Source organism: Atta colombica, unplaced genomic scaffold, assembly GCF_001594045.1.
Source record: "Atta colombica isolate Treedump-2 unplaced genomic scaffold, Acol1.0 scaffold142, whole genome shotgun sequence".
Lineage (NCBI taxonomy): Eukaryota > Metazoa > Arthropoda > Insecta > Hymenoptera > Formicidae > Atta > Atta colombica.
In genome coordinates this window covers 1,094,272-1,110,999 of record NW_017259231.1, presented here as the reverse complement: position 1 = coordinate 1,110,999, position 16,728 = coordinate 1,094,272, and the positions used below count along the sequence as shown (strand labels likewise).

General features: G+C 32.1%; 1 protein-coding gene across 4 annotated transcripts in view; it reads right to left on the bottom strand.

The window, feature by feature from the left end:
- The window catches only part of LOC108685014 (protein kinase C and casein kinase substrate in neurons protein 1), a 61,505-nt gene that overhangs the window by 15,396 nt on the left and 29,381 nt on the right, over window positions 1-16,728 (bottom strand). For 3 of the 4 annotated variants that reach the window (XM_018189612.1, XM_018189615.1, XM_018189614.1), the window contains exon 1: window positions 13,629-13,849. The exons of the other annotated variant lie outside the window; for it this stretch is intronic. The gene's annotated coding sequence lies outside the window, so the exon portion shown is untranslated. Of the gene's footprint in view, window positions 1-13,628; window positions 13,850-16,728 lie in introns of those variants that run through there. 4 annotated transcript variants of the gene reach the window in all.

Genomic DNA, 16,728 nt, shown 5'->3' with positions numbered 1-16,728 from the left:
TAACATCAATGAACGCTTACATTGCAACTTTTTGTTCATCGAACGTGATTTAACCCTTCTTTTTAACTTTTTATTACCGTGTTTCACAAGATTTCCGCTTAAAATATAAAAGTAAAAATGAGATAAAGTTTATCCAAACTATTCTTTGTTGTTCGAAGGGATTTTTCGAGGTGTTATAACGAAATTCGTATAAAAATATATAATTTTTTAACATAAATAATATGGAGGTCATATTTGACCAAGGTTTGATATCCAATAATATTTTTTGCGAATTTCCAGTTCAAATACTGCGCGCTGATTAAAATGTTTATTGTTTAAAATTCAATATGGGTACAATATTGACAGAAGGTTAAATGACGTTTTATCCGCGGTAAGCGTTATTGTAATAATCACGTTTATCAGTCACGAGAATCGTTACCGTATTAATTACCTTCCGGATATGATCTCATTAATTTAAATTTTCGGCCGTTCCAGTTTAGAAATGGGACGAGACATGGTAGAATTTTGTTACGATAATTTTAATTAATACTGCGTCTTGACTATAGTAAATGATATATCAAGCGTGCATTAAAATAACTTTATGATTCAATGCTAATATGTAGATACAAGAGAATGATGAATTATATAAGAAATTTCAATTACTTGCATACATATGTTAACGCTATCGCGTTAATCATATATTTGCGGAATTGCAGATAATGTTGAGATTGGTTGGCTCTGGATTATACTATTTATCGCATGCTCGATTTGATTACTCGGAATTCTTGAGTTTACTTAAAGATTTCATACAACTTTTATTTATATTCAGTTCAATGCAGATTTCTATATCGATGATATATAATATATAATTAATAGTGAATGAGAAATTTATCAGGTCATGACTATTTTCTGATTTGAATATCTCCAGATTAAAGATTCAAATCCCCATGCGACCATCACAATTATCGATTACTATTGATCTGACGTAATAATAGGATGTCAGCATGGTTTTATAAATAACCGCTTCGCATTTGTAATGACAATGATATTCTTACGCCATATATGAGAGCCAGATCATCGATGCATCCGAACGAACACGATACGTTCCCTCATGTAGTCACGCTTGAATCATTCCGTTGTGATTGGCCGCTTAAGAGTTTCCTTAATAATGGATGTCACCACAGGTTTTGAAATCATCGACAAGAGAATACTCATCGTTGAAAAATGTTACAGAACATATATGATTCTCTCGAGTTTTTGTTAATTTGTCTACGCGAAATATAATCTTATTTTATAGAATTATGTTCAGAGAAGAAATTTTTTATCAAAATTATTTTCAGAGAAGATAATAACATTTTCAGATTTCTCTAAACAATTGAGAAAATTTAATATTTCCTAATTTGTCGTTACTCGCATAATATTATTGGTATACTAATTAAGAAGCAATAACGGGCTGAAAGTAATTCCATAAAAATAGTAAAATGTATTGAGAGGAAAAAGATAGTTTTGACAATTACAAATTAACAACTCTAAAATTGACTTGCAACTCTGTTTTACAAAGTAATAAGAAAATAGTACTGAATACTTATTAGTATAGTACTATTTTTATAGTATTATCTATACTATATTTTTATTCTTAATACTACTTTATTAATTCATATTATTTTGTAAAAACTAGTTGCAAGTACTTAAATTTTAGAGTTGTTAATTTATAGTTGTCAAAACTATTTGTTTCTTCTCAATGTGACAATTTATATATGTGTGTGTGTGTGTGTGTGTGTGTGTGTGTGTGTGTGTGTGTGTGTGTGTAAAAAAGATTAATTTGTAAATAAGGCAGATAATTAGGCGCATAAATGGAAGACGTAACGCATATAAAATATCAGTAATAACCTACCTCTAATAAATCTACCTAAATAAGTCGAGTTAAAATAATTACAATGCAAATGAACAAATTATAAAACAAAAATGTCGTGACTAAAAAAATAAATCGTAGAATCGTAGAACGTGAACCAGAATATAGAACGCAAACAAAATTTAAATAATAATTTATATACAACTCTAATTGAATTTATTATATAAGAGTTCATTTATTCAATGCAGTGAAGATATAGATATATATTTCATTAGAGAGAACTTGACAGAAATCTCAAGACGGGAAATCGTGTCACGACACAGTTTGAGGACAATGTCGAAAAGATGGCAGTTAAGGAAATATAGATGTTCTTAAATTCGTTGCGCCACGTTAGACGAAGAAAAACGTCGTTTACGTTGGATCGCAGTAAAAGAATATCGACAGAATATTTACATGCGCAAAATTTCTTTAGAGTTTTTATCATCCTTTTACTAGATGAATCTATCTGACCTTTTTTTATCAAACGATTGCTTTTAATCGTTTCTAAAATTTTGTTATCAATGCAAATGATTGTACTTATAAAAATTTCTTCAAAAATTTTATTTAGAAATTTATTACTCGATTTTGCATCGAGAGTAATTTCCATGCTAGAAATATTAAATTATACTTTGTTTTAGAAAAAAAATCTACGTTTACAATTGAGATTGTCATTCGCTCAACATAAAGATTGCTTTCACACGTTCGAAACGAATATTTTTCGCTTTCACATTCAAGACTCGCATCTTGTTTTGAATAGGAACATCGGATCCCGACGACTTGCAAGCTGCTAAAGAAACGCCTTTTTCTGTGAGCCACCTGAACTGGTTTTTAGTGCAAAGCCCCAGACTGGTTCTCGAGATTGGCTGGTTCTGTTTAAGATGCTTTGAAAAGAGACACAATTGTGCCAAGAAATGAAGCTTCGCGATTGTGTTTTGCAAATACGTGTTGCAAAGTACACACTGTCTGTACACATCTGCGTCCTCTTTTTGCAACCACGATATCTTTGAGACCGAATACATCGCTGGTCAACAGCCGCGAAGATATTACATATTTATCTTATTTCATGAAATCTTGTTCTTGCAGCATAAAATGGTATATACTGTCTGCCGATTCATCTAAAGTGTCTGGACATTCTTCAAGGTATTTGGATGCTTGCGTGATCAAATCATAAACCGCGATTACTATATCTCATAACTAGTCATTTGTCTAGGAATAGCACTATGTAGCGAGTTAATGTGGATAGACAAGTGCTGTTAGAAAGTCATCATTTTCGCTTTGAACATCACAAATGAAGATGTTTCGTGTTTTTCACCTTACCCCAATAGATTATTCGAGGCCTGATTAGTTTCACTTAAGTGGCAGTCACGAAATGTAATGTTTGTGTAATCAAATTATCGTAAAGCGATGGATATTGGCTCTCTTACTTGCCGGTTCCAGTCCTCTAAAATTAATACTATAGTGTGGAGAGACTGTGCTATTAATGTGACGATGAAATAATCCGTGTTTTTAAACCACTCGCGAGCGTCAAGCGGAACGTTCATTCATATTTGCGTGATGCATTTTGTTTTTAATTATTTTTAGTTGTAGGAAATGTGTAGTATATCTAGCATATAGTTATCCTGCGCATTCAAACAGAACGAAGATAAATTAAATAGTTTCAATCGGAATTCTTTCTCCCAGACTGTACGATTTTAATATTTTACTTTAGCTCTGCCACAGGCGAGCCGTTATATTCGATTATAACCAGATGGTGGATTAAACAGTTGCTCCACCAGTGCGCGCTCAATAGTATTATACATTTTCCGATAATCGAAACAATTGCGACGTGCCATGCGGAGATAATGATCCGGCCCATGACGTGATTTCAGGGTGATGAAGGACGCCTGTATCCGACAGTGAATCATGTGTCAACGACGGGCTGCCATTCGCAATGATGACAGTTTGGTTAACGATACTTAACTAGCCGACACAGTTATTGTTTACAATTATGTCCGCGAATTTATGTCTGAAATCTGGGTTAGTACAAGCGCTGTTAATAACGCGAGCGATAAGTACTCTCTAAAAGTGAATCAATGTATTATCACTGACTTCAGTGCTTATAACTATAGACTTATAACTATAGTATCAGTTATTAGAATATTTACTGTTTTTCAGTAATAACACACACACACACACACACACACACACACACACACACACACACACACACACACACACACACACACACACACACACATATACACACACACTTTTTTAGAAGGTATGGTTTCTACAGATTGAATCTGCAGAAAATCATAATCTCTAAAAGCGAATCAGTATTATTACTGAAAAACAATAGATATTTGTTAATGATTACATCAGTTATCAGTGTAATACTGAAGTCAATAATACTACATACTGACTCACTTTTACAGAGTAATCTTCTGTTGTCAGAATGCAAAAACAAATTCGTTTGAAAAGACATGGAAAAGTAAAGTACTTCAACTGCATCACAAAGCAGCAATATTAATATTTACTAAAATGTGACGTTCATGCTGTTTAATCGATATATTATCGACATGTCGTATTATACATTTGTAGCGATGGACATAAAAGTCCTTAGGTCGCACACGCTATTTTAATTTTGAACCGGAAAATCAAGTTTCAAATGTAGGTCATGCTTCGTTCCGATATTTTGTCGTGTTAAAAGAGATGGTGGGACGTCATTTCGCGCTTCAGTAGAAGTAAACTGGTGTAAGTGTCACAGTTTCTTTCGTGCTATATCATCGTCGATACAATTTTTCCCACGTTCGCATTTATTTTTCTGAAAAATTCTCATTTCAAGACGTTTTCCCGCAAATTGCTCAGGCTTCTCGTAATAATTAATTAGAGGACAATATGATTTTGACATTTCGTGTCTCTGATATCTTTACTTATATTTTTCGTTATTAATTTATACGTGGTCATGCAATAAAATAATGCGTGACTGCTATGTTTAGTAAATATTTTGTGCTTCTTTCCGTGATGCATTATAAAGATTACTTGCGGACTACTTGCAATCGATCGCCAATTACGTAGAAGAAGATTAAGGCTTGTTGGCACGTCGCCAATACTTGAAAAGCCCGAAAATTATTCACAAAGTACAATAGGGATCTCTCTGCGTGCTTCTAATGATAATTTTTTTAATTGGAATGCGAACCGTAGTGGCCGACGATGTTGCGGTTGGCTCAGAATAAATGGACGAAAAGCATTCTCTCGGAGTATACATAAGAGTACATAAGAGTAATTGTGTACGAAGGAAGCGAATAGTTACGAACGCGGTGCATTTTCAAACGCGTACTCTCTCTTATTGTGCACAACATTGCGATTGTGCACGGGTCAAGGCGTCGCCTTGTCTGAGAAATGATTTCTCGATAATTTACTTGAAAATTTAAATCTCCCCTCCTGTTAATAACATCGAATTTATTCTTCTGATTACATTAATTTGTTTCGTCTAAACATTATATTCCATCTGTATTTTTTAATACTTTCATTTTCAACCTGAAAATAGTCAGTGAGGTATTTTTATATTCTTACGATGGAAAAATGTGAATTATTGTAAAATATCGTTTTGAATGGACATTGTTTATATATTTATTTCTTTTTTAATAACTATCTTTTACAAACCCTTGAATATGCATATCCAACGAAAATCCGTAATAAAAAAGTATTATTAATTAAAATCTTTTCTTTTTCTAGAAATAAGATAATTAAACTCTTAATGTACCTTTTTTCTAACTTGCTTACTGAATTAATTATTAAATATTATTAAATATTGTAACTTTAATTTTATCTGCTTGCAATCAATATCGGTTTTTCAACTATTTCTTTTTCTTATAATATTTCTTTAATCTAAAAAATATTAATACTTTATAATATTTTTGAGAAAAGTAAATATTAGTGAGTTTTCTAAGCGGCAATGGTCTTATAATGCGTGCTCCCAATTTGTGTGCCTATCTACGTTTGACTTATTTCAACATATAGTTATTAAACAGGTTATAAAACAGATAATAAATTTAAGCTAATTGTTTAAGTTAATATTACATAAATCATTATCACATTTCAATTATATTTATTTCAATGTACATTCATAACACAACATTCTCAGCTCCTATACAGGGCACATTAATAGGGACAAGCTTAAAATCTTGCGGTATATATTACTATATTCACATAAATTCCTCATATCTTTTGAAAAATATTTAAAATACTCAAAAAATAAAATATTATCTTATCGTATGCATTAATATTTTAACTTAACAAGAAAAAATATTTTTTCTTATTTATTTGTGCTAGTTTTCTTTATGATTTATCATACGAAATACAAAAGCACACTAATAGGGGCAGACACAGTAATTGGGACAGTTACTCAAGTGTTATAAGCTTTGTTTGTGATTTCAAAAAATTGTGATTAAATCCTTGTTCATAATATTCTCAAATATTAATAAATTGAAAAACAATCAATAGTATACAATATGTTGTTAATAATAGTAACTTTAATCGAAGTGTAAAAACATTTCAGATTGATTGTGTAAGTATAAAAATAAAAACCAGACGACTATTCCCAGGTTAATAATGATATTAATGACGTATATTTCTCTTTTTTTTTCTCTCTCTCTTTCTCGTATTACTGTAGACAGTTTTCTTCCTTTATTGATATTTCTCGCGAAATGATATAATTATTTGATATTGTTGTTATAAATTCTAAATTTATTTGATTAATTAATCGCATAATCACATAATAAGAGTTATATATCGATTCGCAGTTACACGATAATAAATCCACCACATTTATCATTTCTAATTGCTAGTCGGTTACATATCGCATCCGCGGTATTTGTATGCGGCGATGAGATCTCGGTTGATTAATCTCAGATGATTTGCACCACATATACATATATGTTATAATGAAAATTTCAACTTCATACTCTGGCTGAACTTTTTATGCATTTATCAACAATTCTCAATCACATATATTTTCTCGTAAAGTATTGGGCACCCGCACTTTACTGTTATCAGACCCGGCAACTATTCCAGCCAGTTTAACAAGACGTACCGGTCATGCAACGCCGCAGGACTTGCTGTTATACGGCGAATAAACGTGGTACGTTACGGCTGTCAAAAGGAATGTAACAATGAATAAATTATGGATAAATTACGGCGCTCATTATGGGTTACGAACAAAGCAGGGCCATGTCAGTAACCTCCACGTCCTCACCGTAATTCAATTCCGCACGTCGATAGGCCTATACATTGTCGAAGGTTACACGCTACCGCTCGTCGACCGTTACGTAAAAAATAAATGATCGATTTCCACCGGCGCGGGCATCAACGATTTACAATGCATCTTTTTATCGCAGTGTATCGCTTGTGACTATCTCTCCGTGTGAAAATAATGTTCTATTTATAGAAGTTCTATGTAAAAAAATGGCGATTATGGAAAATAAAAATCCAAAGATATTAGCATGCCAATTTTATACTTTTAGGCTTTTAATATATAAAAATTAGCAATATTTTTTAACTTTTTTTTTTTAGATTTAATCCGAGTCATAAAATCATTTCCTTGGAACTATTTAGAATTCTCGAGCAAAACTTTCGAAATTGAAAGCTTTAAGAATTAGATTGAGTATCTGAGTATATTATAATCTCTATATTACAGAATCTTTATTATTGAGAGTTATGCATGTAAACATTTGAAATAGAAGCAGCACATATTTTAGGTTTACGCAGTCTATGCGCCTGCAGCATATCCTAAAGCTATCATAAAGAATCCGTGCAGCCCTTAATCGTTATGCCATGTTTCGCACTTTAACGAGCATCAGAAACGGCCGGTCTTCTATTAGATAAGATGTTGATGTTGCTCTGCTTGATTGTTGAAGCATAAAAATTCATGCAGGATGATCTCGAAGGTGCAATTAGTTGGAGCTGTTCCTTGAAGCGAAACTTGTTAAATCCACCTGTATCCTTAAAGACTGCTTCAGGCAAATTATTCATCTCGAAAGAGATGAAAATTCTCAAAATCTAGGATCAATCTCGCAACGTTGAGATGCACGTTTATCAGGAAGTTTAGCAGAAAAATTTTTAGGCGACATCGCGCTTCTGCATCAAGAAACTTTAACTTAATAAAAAAATTGGCAAATCGATATGACAAATTTTTGTATGAAATAAATATAAAAATATAATTTATCTAGCGTTTTCATGAATTATATAATTTTAGAGATCTTCAAATCATTGATTTATATTTTGCACAAAGTGCAAGTTTTAAGAAGATATTAAGATATATTTTGCTAATTTTATCACACATTTATTTATCGCTTTATATTTATATATCTCAAGTATCATTAAGTTTAAGATTGTTTAGTAAGAAATTTACGACATGAGATGGTAACTAGCTATATAACTTAGTTTACTCCTGTTTCGGTAGAGAATATCAAATAAAAGCAGTGGTGCGTGTATTTACGTAGAAAATGGCAGGAAGATGCGGCACAATTGCAAAAGGCTCTTTTCAGTTTGAGAAATCGATTTTACGAACACAAAAGACACTCTTGCGAAGAAGGAACTTCGTTATCGATTGGATGGAACCACCTACTTTCTCTCGCTCGGCACACAATCCTCGTCGCCATATGACACGATCAAGAAGCCACTACATCAGCATTTTTTCTCAGAATTTAAGGCAAATGTTGCACGCCATATAGATCCGTGCTTTATCAGGCCTTTACGCGAAAAACTCTCTGCAAGAGTTACTATCGCGATATCTGCACTCGTATAAAGTTCCGTTATAGGATTCACGCTCGAGATAGAATTTCAGATACAATTTGCAATGTCGTAACTTGAGAAATAACAGTTCAATATAATTGTCTGCGTGACAAGAAAATTTTAACACCGTGATATGCAACGCATATCAATTTAAAAAAAACTCAATCCTGATATTTAATTTATTCACTTAAATTATTAAGCAAGAATTATTTAGCAGGGGACAGGTTTTACGTAACAAGTTTTAACATATAATATCCCCATCTTCTTTCACTCCCTACGATAAGTGCTTCATATTTTTCTTCACATAATACCGCGCAAAATACTGAGAAGAAACGAGAGAAGGGAAAATAGATGAGAGCAGCAAGTAAGGTGACGGAGGAAAGGGTTTTGAAATATGTGGAGCGTAAAGAGGCCGACAAATTTCAACGTCTATTCCCAATCGGGTCGTGACAATCGCGCGATCGTCGTTATCAAATTATATTACTTGTAATAAATTTTAACGTATGTGTTAATAAACTTTTGTTTCATAATAACACAGCATTAAGACCTTGCTTGACTTGTAGCCCTATTATTATTAATTTTATTACTTGATTAATTCACTGATAATATGATATAATTGTCTCTATCAAAGTGAAAGAAGAACTGAAGAGTCTAAACATTTTCAGTATATGTAAGATTGTGAAGATATCTGAAATCATTTATGATAATATAAATCTCATCTAAAATAAAAAAAATAGAACGTTATATCAATTTATCTAAATTATGCTAAACTTTCTTACTTAAAATGTTAATGAACGAAAGTTTCGCATCGATAAGAAAAACCTGAGGTTACGATACGCAAGTTTAATGAAAATTATTACAATAATTGCACGTAATGAAAGTGAAGTATTATATTATTTTGTTGTACGATTTGCAAGTAAGGAGAGAGATTCTCGTTAAAGCGCTCCTATGCGTGGACGTTGTTGATTATGCTCCCCCATGCGATAAGTATATTCAGACCCTCGTGCTAATGCAATTCCACGAGCTGTGATCGAATTAGTTTCTGGACGAGGCGATCCAAGGTTAATAATGACCAAGTACGGGATGTATAACGTGACATCGATTAAATCGTGCGACCCAATTTGCGCTAAAAATATCTGCTCGACAGGTAGATTTTCAAATGGCAAAATGCGTCGTGGGCGAGGAATATATACATGGAAGAAAATTTATAATTAATATAATGTGCAGCCATTTATACATAAAAGTAATAATAATACATGACAACACATAATGGAAATTTTAATTTTAACATAATTTTCCCGTTTCCGTCTAAATTAGAGAGACATTTAATAGAGATAATTAATTCAAAACACAGAATGGAGAATAAATCTTTTAAAATTATGATAAAATATGCAGGAAGTTTCTTCAATCGACGATCTTTCAGAAAGCCAGTTGCGGTCAGTGAGAATTTTCCTGCGTTTGTGAGTACAAAGGGACGGCAGAGATTTCGGTTCGGAGTATCGTCAATTGTGCACACAAGCATAAGCAGGTTGTGCAGCAGGTATCTAGGAATCCTGTATGGAGAGAGAAAAGGGCGAGGTCTTTCGAGCGAGAGTACGCGCGCACCGAAGCGCGTCGTTAACATACGTTCGCACGAGGAAGAATACGGTCCAGCAGCTTTTTGTGTATTACGCTGCGTTTTAAAGATTCGTTAAACTTCGAAAAAGGAGAGAAAGAAACGCAGTGAAGTATACGGCAACCCTCGAACATTTCACGCTTGCTGAAATACACTAATTAGGAGACGTTTTCTCGTCGCATTTCATCGCGCGTAAAAAGATACGAGATGGAAATTATGTGCGGTCTGTTCATTCGCTGACTTCTGACCCAGCGAAATAATGTGTACAACGTTAACTCGCTTTTATGCTTGCTACAAATTATAATCAATCTTCTATATACGATAAAGAACAATTTTGCTCAAGTATCTAAAAATTTTGCTAGATGCAGATTTGAAAATAATTTTGTTGGCTTAAATGTAGGAAGTTCAAACATGATGAGCAAAAAATTTTGACATTTTAACCAGTTGGAGCGTTCTACATAGTTATTTTAATGATCCAACACAATTATTTTCAAATCTATAACTATACACAATTATTTTCAAATTTTTAGCAAAACTATCTTTTCTGTGCAACAAAAAGTATCTCGTTTTGAAATATGGCGTCTCGCCATATGGGTTTTTTTTAGTTTTATTTCCTACAATTTTTACATAAAAAGAACGGCTTTGCTAAAGTATTTAAAAATTTAGCTAAATATAGACTTGAAAATAATTGTATTAGAATTAAAATAATTATGTATAGAACGTTTCAGTTAGTTACTAGAACATCAAAATTTTTTGCAGCATTGTTTACCATGAGTTTATCACATAATTATTTTAACGATTTAACAAAATTATTTTCAGATCTATATCCAGCTAAATTTTTATATACTTCTAAATCGTTTTTTTCGTGTAAATCAAATGCTTTTGCTAACCTTTGATCTTAACCTTATTATGGATGATTCTTCAAACAACACATCAGTTTATTTATAAAAATCTGTTATTTCTGTTTGATAATCTTTCGTAAGTGCTTCGATAAGGGTAGAAGACAAATTTTATTAAGACGCTCTCGCGAATAAGATTAAATGTAGAATCATCGAAGGCATTACGAAAACAGAAATCCATACTCATCGCATACGAAAGCGACGCACACAGGTTTACAGGATGTCGCCTGCAGCGAAGCGTGTCCGTAACTGACTCGCACTGATAGATGCGTGCGAGAGAACTCCATGTTTAGCGTTTCTTAAGGTCAGCGGATCTAACATTCGCGTACCTATACAGACTTCAAATATACTTTTATTTATACGTTAATGCGTAAGTTAATGAGTAAGAAGTGTGCAGCGATCTTGGGAATTCAAGCATGTCGCGTGGATTTTGATGATTATAGTAGTTTAGATTTTTGAGCTACCATCATCGATATAGTACACGAATAATCACGTGGAAAGGATGATTTTGCTCAAGTATTTAAAAATTTACTACATATACGAGAAGCGCTTATTATGATCAAAGTCAGAAGTATACGCGTCGATTACTTTCGGATTGCAACACGATTAAACTGAAATACAAATAACAATAATCCTCCTAAATTAAATTACATTGTTTATTTGATGCTGCTAGCATCTTAAAAACCTATAAAGAAAGAATCTATTGATGAAAAATATTATCTCAGCTGGAATTAAATACATATTTTGATATTTTAATTTAAATATACATTATTGCAGCGCCTAATTGCCAATAACTTTGATCATAATAGACGCTTCTCGTACATTATACTTATTTATTCAGCAAACAAGATAATATTTGTCGCCATTTTGACGTTAAAAATGACGATAAAAAATGTCTTGTTTGCTGGATAATTAATTTATTCATATAAGTCCCCCTGTTTTCAATCTTAATATTGTTTAAAAGTTTAGTTAAATACAAATCTGAAAATAATTATACAGGATATGCTCAAACTGATTGTTAGAATGTCCAAACTTTTTACAGCATTGTTAAGCATACTTGAGATTTCTACGTAATTATTTTGATGGTCAAATAAAAATACTTTCAAATCTGTATCTATATACTGAAAAAAATTGTGATTGAAAATGAACGAATCAGAATTTTCTTTCTTAAATTTATTAGAATTCTAATTAAGATAATCAGAATTCTGATACAAGATTTCTGTTGGAATTCTTATTACGTAATATCTATAAGCAAAATCTAAAATTCTTATTTTCACCGGAATAATTGCATCAAAATTTTAATTATTTTAACTAGAATTCTAGTAGATTTAACCAGATAATTTTGATTTATGCATTTTTCATCAGAATTACTACTAATCCAACCAGACTATTTTTCTCAGTGTGGTTAAATTTTTAAATACTTCACCACAATTTTCGTTCTTTGCATGCAGAAGCGATGATCAGACGTATCGTGAGTTTTCCATCGTTAATTCAAGGAGCGGCCTGATAAGCGACACGAGTGCTACCTCGCAGTGACCTTCGGGAGCATTCAGCAACGCACTTCAATCTTCTCGAAGCTGCGATACGCGCTAACGAGTTGCACGTAGCACACATCTTAACCGATCACGTCAAGTGCGTTCATAATTTTCCATCCATATCGAGCGCCGAGTGACTCGAACTTGACACTGCTTCAGGATTAATGGTCTTGAATAAGGCATCGATTGAGTTCCGAGCGAGAAGAGTAGTTCTAGTTTGGACTAATTAATCGGCAGTTCTGAACTTTCAAGTTGGGATCTCCCTCGCCGAGACTTTGGGGGAGATAAACACGATCGATTTGAGATCTTAGCTCCGAAACGGATGTGGGATTCGAGTCGCGATATTTCCACCCGGAATCGGCTTGGCGGATGCCGCGTTGGAATTAGAATCGGAAGTGCGCACGCGAAAATGGATATTCCTTCATCAGCCTCTCAGATTTCATGTAGGTTGGCCCTATAGTTTCATGTTGAAAATAAGCGCGTGCCGAATCGAGTCCGGATCAGTAGTGCAAACTTCCTCCTATCGAGTATTTATTGATATTTTGCAAAGGAATTCTCGGATTTTCTAATTGATTGCCAACATTTTGCATTATTAAGAGAAAATGGTCAAATGTAACAATTGTTTTCGGAAACAGGCAGAATTTAAATTTAATAGTTAAATTCCAAAAAGCTTTCCTGAATACCAGCACTCTCTAAAATATTTAGAGTGAATCTCATTCTAAAAAGTGAAATCTCACTCCTAAAGATTAAAAATTAAGTCGCTCCTTTTCAAGACTGGTTCATTTTTCACTCTTTATAGAGTGAAAGTCTCTACTCCAAAGAATTTAGAGACTAAAAAATTCCACAAAAATCCTCAATTTTCAAGGATAAAAAAGGAATTCACTAAAAATGAATAAGTTTTCCAGATTTTGCTAGGTAGTAAACACCTGTCCTACCTTGGCAACACATGATTGGGTGTCGAACGGAATGTTTTTTTTTCCGATCTCACACTAGCACGCACAACACGATCACCGTAGCCTCACGTTGCGACACACAACGCTTCGGAAAAACGACTGAGAGGAAAACCTGATGCTATCCACAGCGCGCACGTTCCCGGATATGTGATTTATAAATAAACACGATTATGCGCTGCACATCGGACGTGCGATCCACGCGACACGACGGTCGGACATGAACTGACGTTCCGAAGAAGGCTCGCGATGCGCTCTCCACAGCTCTCGCGGCGATGAATGATCGTGTGAGAAAGAATACCTTATTACGCGACACGCCAAAGTAACAGGCTGACGAAGAATTCCCCGTTAAACCCTCCTGCCGCCGCCGAGAAGGGATAATCGAATTACTTCTTCCAGTAACTTTATTTCGAAAAGATTATACTCGTCGTTCCGCGTATTTTTTACAGTTTAATCGAGCGTCACAGATTTAATTTTTCCCTGTTATTACTTTATGTAATTATTACGTAATTTTGTTACATATCGTGTACATAATTTTTTTCTAAGAAAATAAAAGATTAAGAGTTCTGATTAATCGTGGAACAAAAAAATTGCGAGTGCTATTTAAATGGTACACTAATGTGCCATTTAAAAAAAACAATTTGCATTTAAAAGAAAAATTAGATCAATCACACATAATGTTACTATGTAAAGTGAATATAAAAAATGCTAATTATTGCAGATGTGTAACATATACATTTAAAATAGTTAATAATGCATCCGACAATACAATAAAATTATCTCGATATTATTTTAGATAAATTAAACTGTACTATAATATTAATTAATATTATTAATTAATATTAAATTATGCTATAATTAAAATGAAAATTAAAAATAAATTGCACGTTGTAAATATATATAATTAAATAAAGTACACGTTATAAAATGAAAATAATCAATCATAAAACAATAAAAATAACATCTTCAGCATATTTCTTTAAAACGAGATAAATTATTTTATTTTTATTATTTTAGATAAAAATTAAATTATATTATAATATTAATAAAATGAATATAATATTAAAAATGAATTGCAAGTATGCGTTACAAAATTAAAATAATCAATCATAAAACAATAAAAATAATATCTTCAGCATATTTCTTGAGATGAGTTATTTTATCATCCAACATATACATAAATCATTTACTAATCGATTACGATTGAAGTCAGCTTGAAGTCAACGAGCTATTTATATTAATGATTTCGTTTCATCTTAACAAACAGATAGGAATGACAAATCAAATGTGCTTCGAATACGAAGACGGCTGCTGTCGAAGGCCAACGTAGTAAAACGAAGACCAGGCTTATGTAAGGATTCACTCGCAAAAGCTTATTTACATATAGTGCTAATTATGCCTCCGTTCAGGTGTGTTGCTATTAAAGATGCATATACTGTATAAATATATGTACCCATGGAATTACAACTCTGGTCAAGGCTGGTAATACTGGAGGATGTCTCAGAAGATTGCAAATAGAAAATATTTCTAAATCTTGCTTATTTAATAGGAAGGTTTCGTTAAACTCTACTGCAAGTGCTAGAAAGTAGAAATTGCAAATTTTTCTTCTGTACTCAATTATCCGATTGCAAATATTTATGAAACAACTATGGGCATTTAATAATATTTTCAAATTATTTAAATCTAACATAAACAATATAATTTCAATTATTCAATTATCAATATTTATGGGATAATTATGAGTATTTAACAATAATAAACAATATAATTTCAATTATTCAATTGTCAATATTTATGAAATAATTATGGGCATTTAACAATATTTTCAAATTATTTAAATCTAACATAAACAATATAATTTAAATTATTCAATTGTCAATATTTTGGAGCAACTTTAGGCATTTAACATAATACTTTCAAATTACTTAAACTCAACACAAATAATAATGTTTATCCCTCACATTCATTTTTATGATGTTATTTTTAGGGAGAAAGGAGAAGAATGTGTTGTAATGATAATATTTTCAGATATATGTAAAAAGAGAAAGAGCGAAAGGGCCAGAAGAGGATAATGAACTCGGCTGGTTAATGGAAGTAACAAGCACGACACGGTAATATGACTTAATTGTACATTCCAATTAATGTTTTTGTGCGAATCCCGTCTTACTTACTGCAAAACTACTGGCATTCATCAGACTGTAACCAAGGTCAGTACACGCGTGTATATTATCTAACGGTAATTTGAACCTGCGACACGCTTAAGAATGCAATGAAAATGAGAGTGAACATTTCCAACAGCCTCTATTGTTTCAATTTTCAACTTTAAATTTCTTGCAGTCTCTTTACTTGATATTTATATTTTTTTCTAGAAAAAACTTTTACTTAAATCCACCGTTTCGAATAATTCCGTTTCGATTTTGTGCAGATCTTTTCACATTCATTTTTTGCCAACATAGATAGAACATAAATCATCATAAATAATAAATGCATTATTTTCTCGCTTTTCCAGAGGAAAGAAATTATTTATGTCACAGATAAATATTTTTGTCAGACGTGTGCGTTACATTCCGAGCATTTTATGGCTTTATAAATGCAATATCCTCGCATAAATATCCTTGATTCACGAAATATTCCGTTAATAAATATTTTAATACAATAACTTTCATATTTTCTTTTAAATTAAAATTTTATGCATACAATTTTATCCTTCTATAAATAATTTAGTCAACCGTGCTACGTATGATTATCAGTACATCTTAATCACACACTTATAATTATGAATGTAATTACGCATGCATATATAATGCAATATCATATCATCTCTTTTAAAACCGAATACATTCGTTAGCGTAAATATTCATTTTTTTACATCAATATCCTTTTTCCTCTATAATTATTTCTTTTACATTTATATCATAAAATATAAAAAAATATTTTACATCTTATTCTACAGCAAAATTCAAAGGTAATTATTTCCTCACATTAAAATTTATTTATAATTTATTAATTTAGTAAATGAAACAGTTTTCTATAAAATTGAAACAGATTTTATTTTGTAATAATTTGTAATATTATTGTTTTAAAA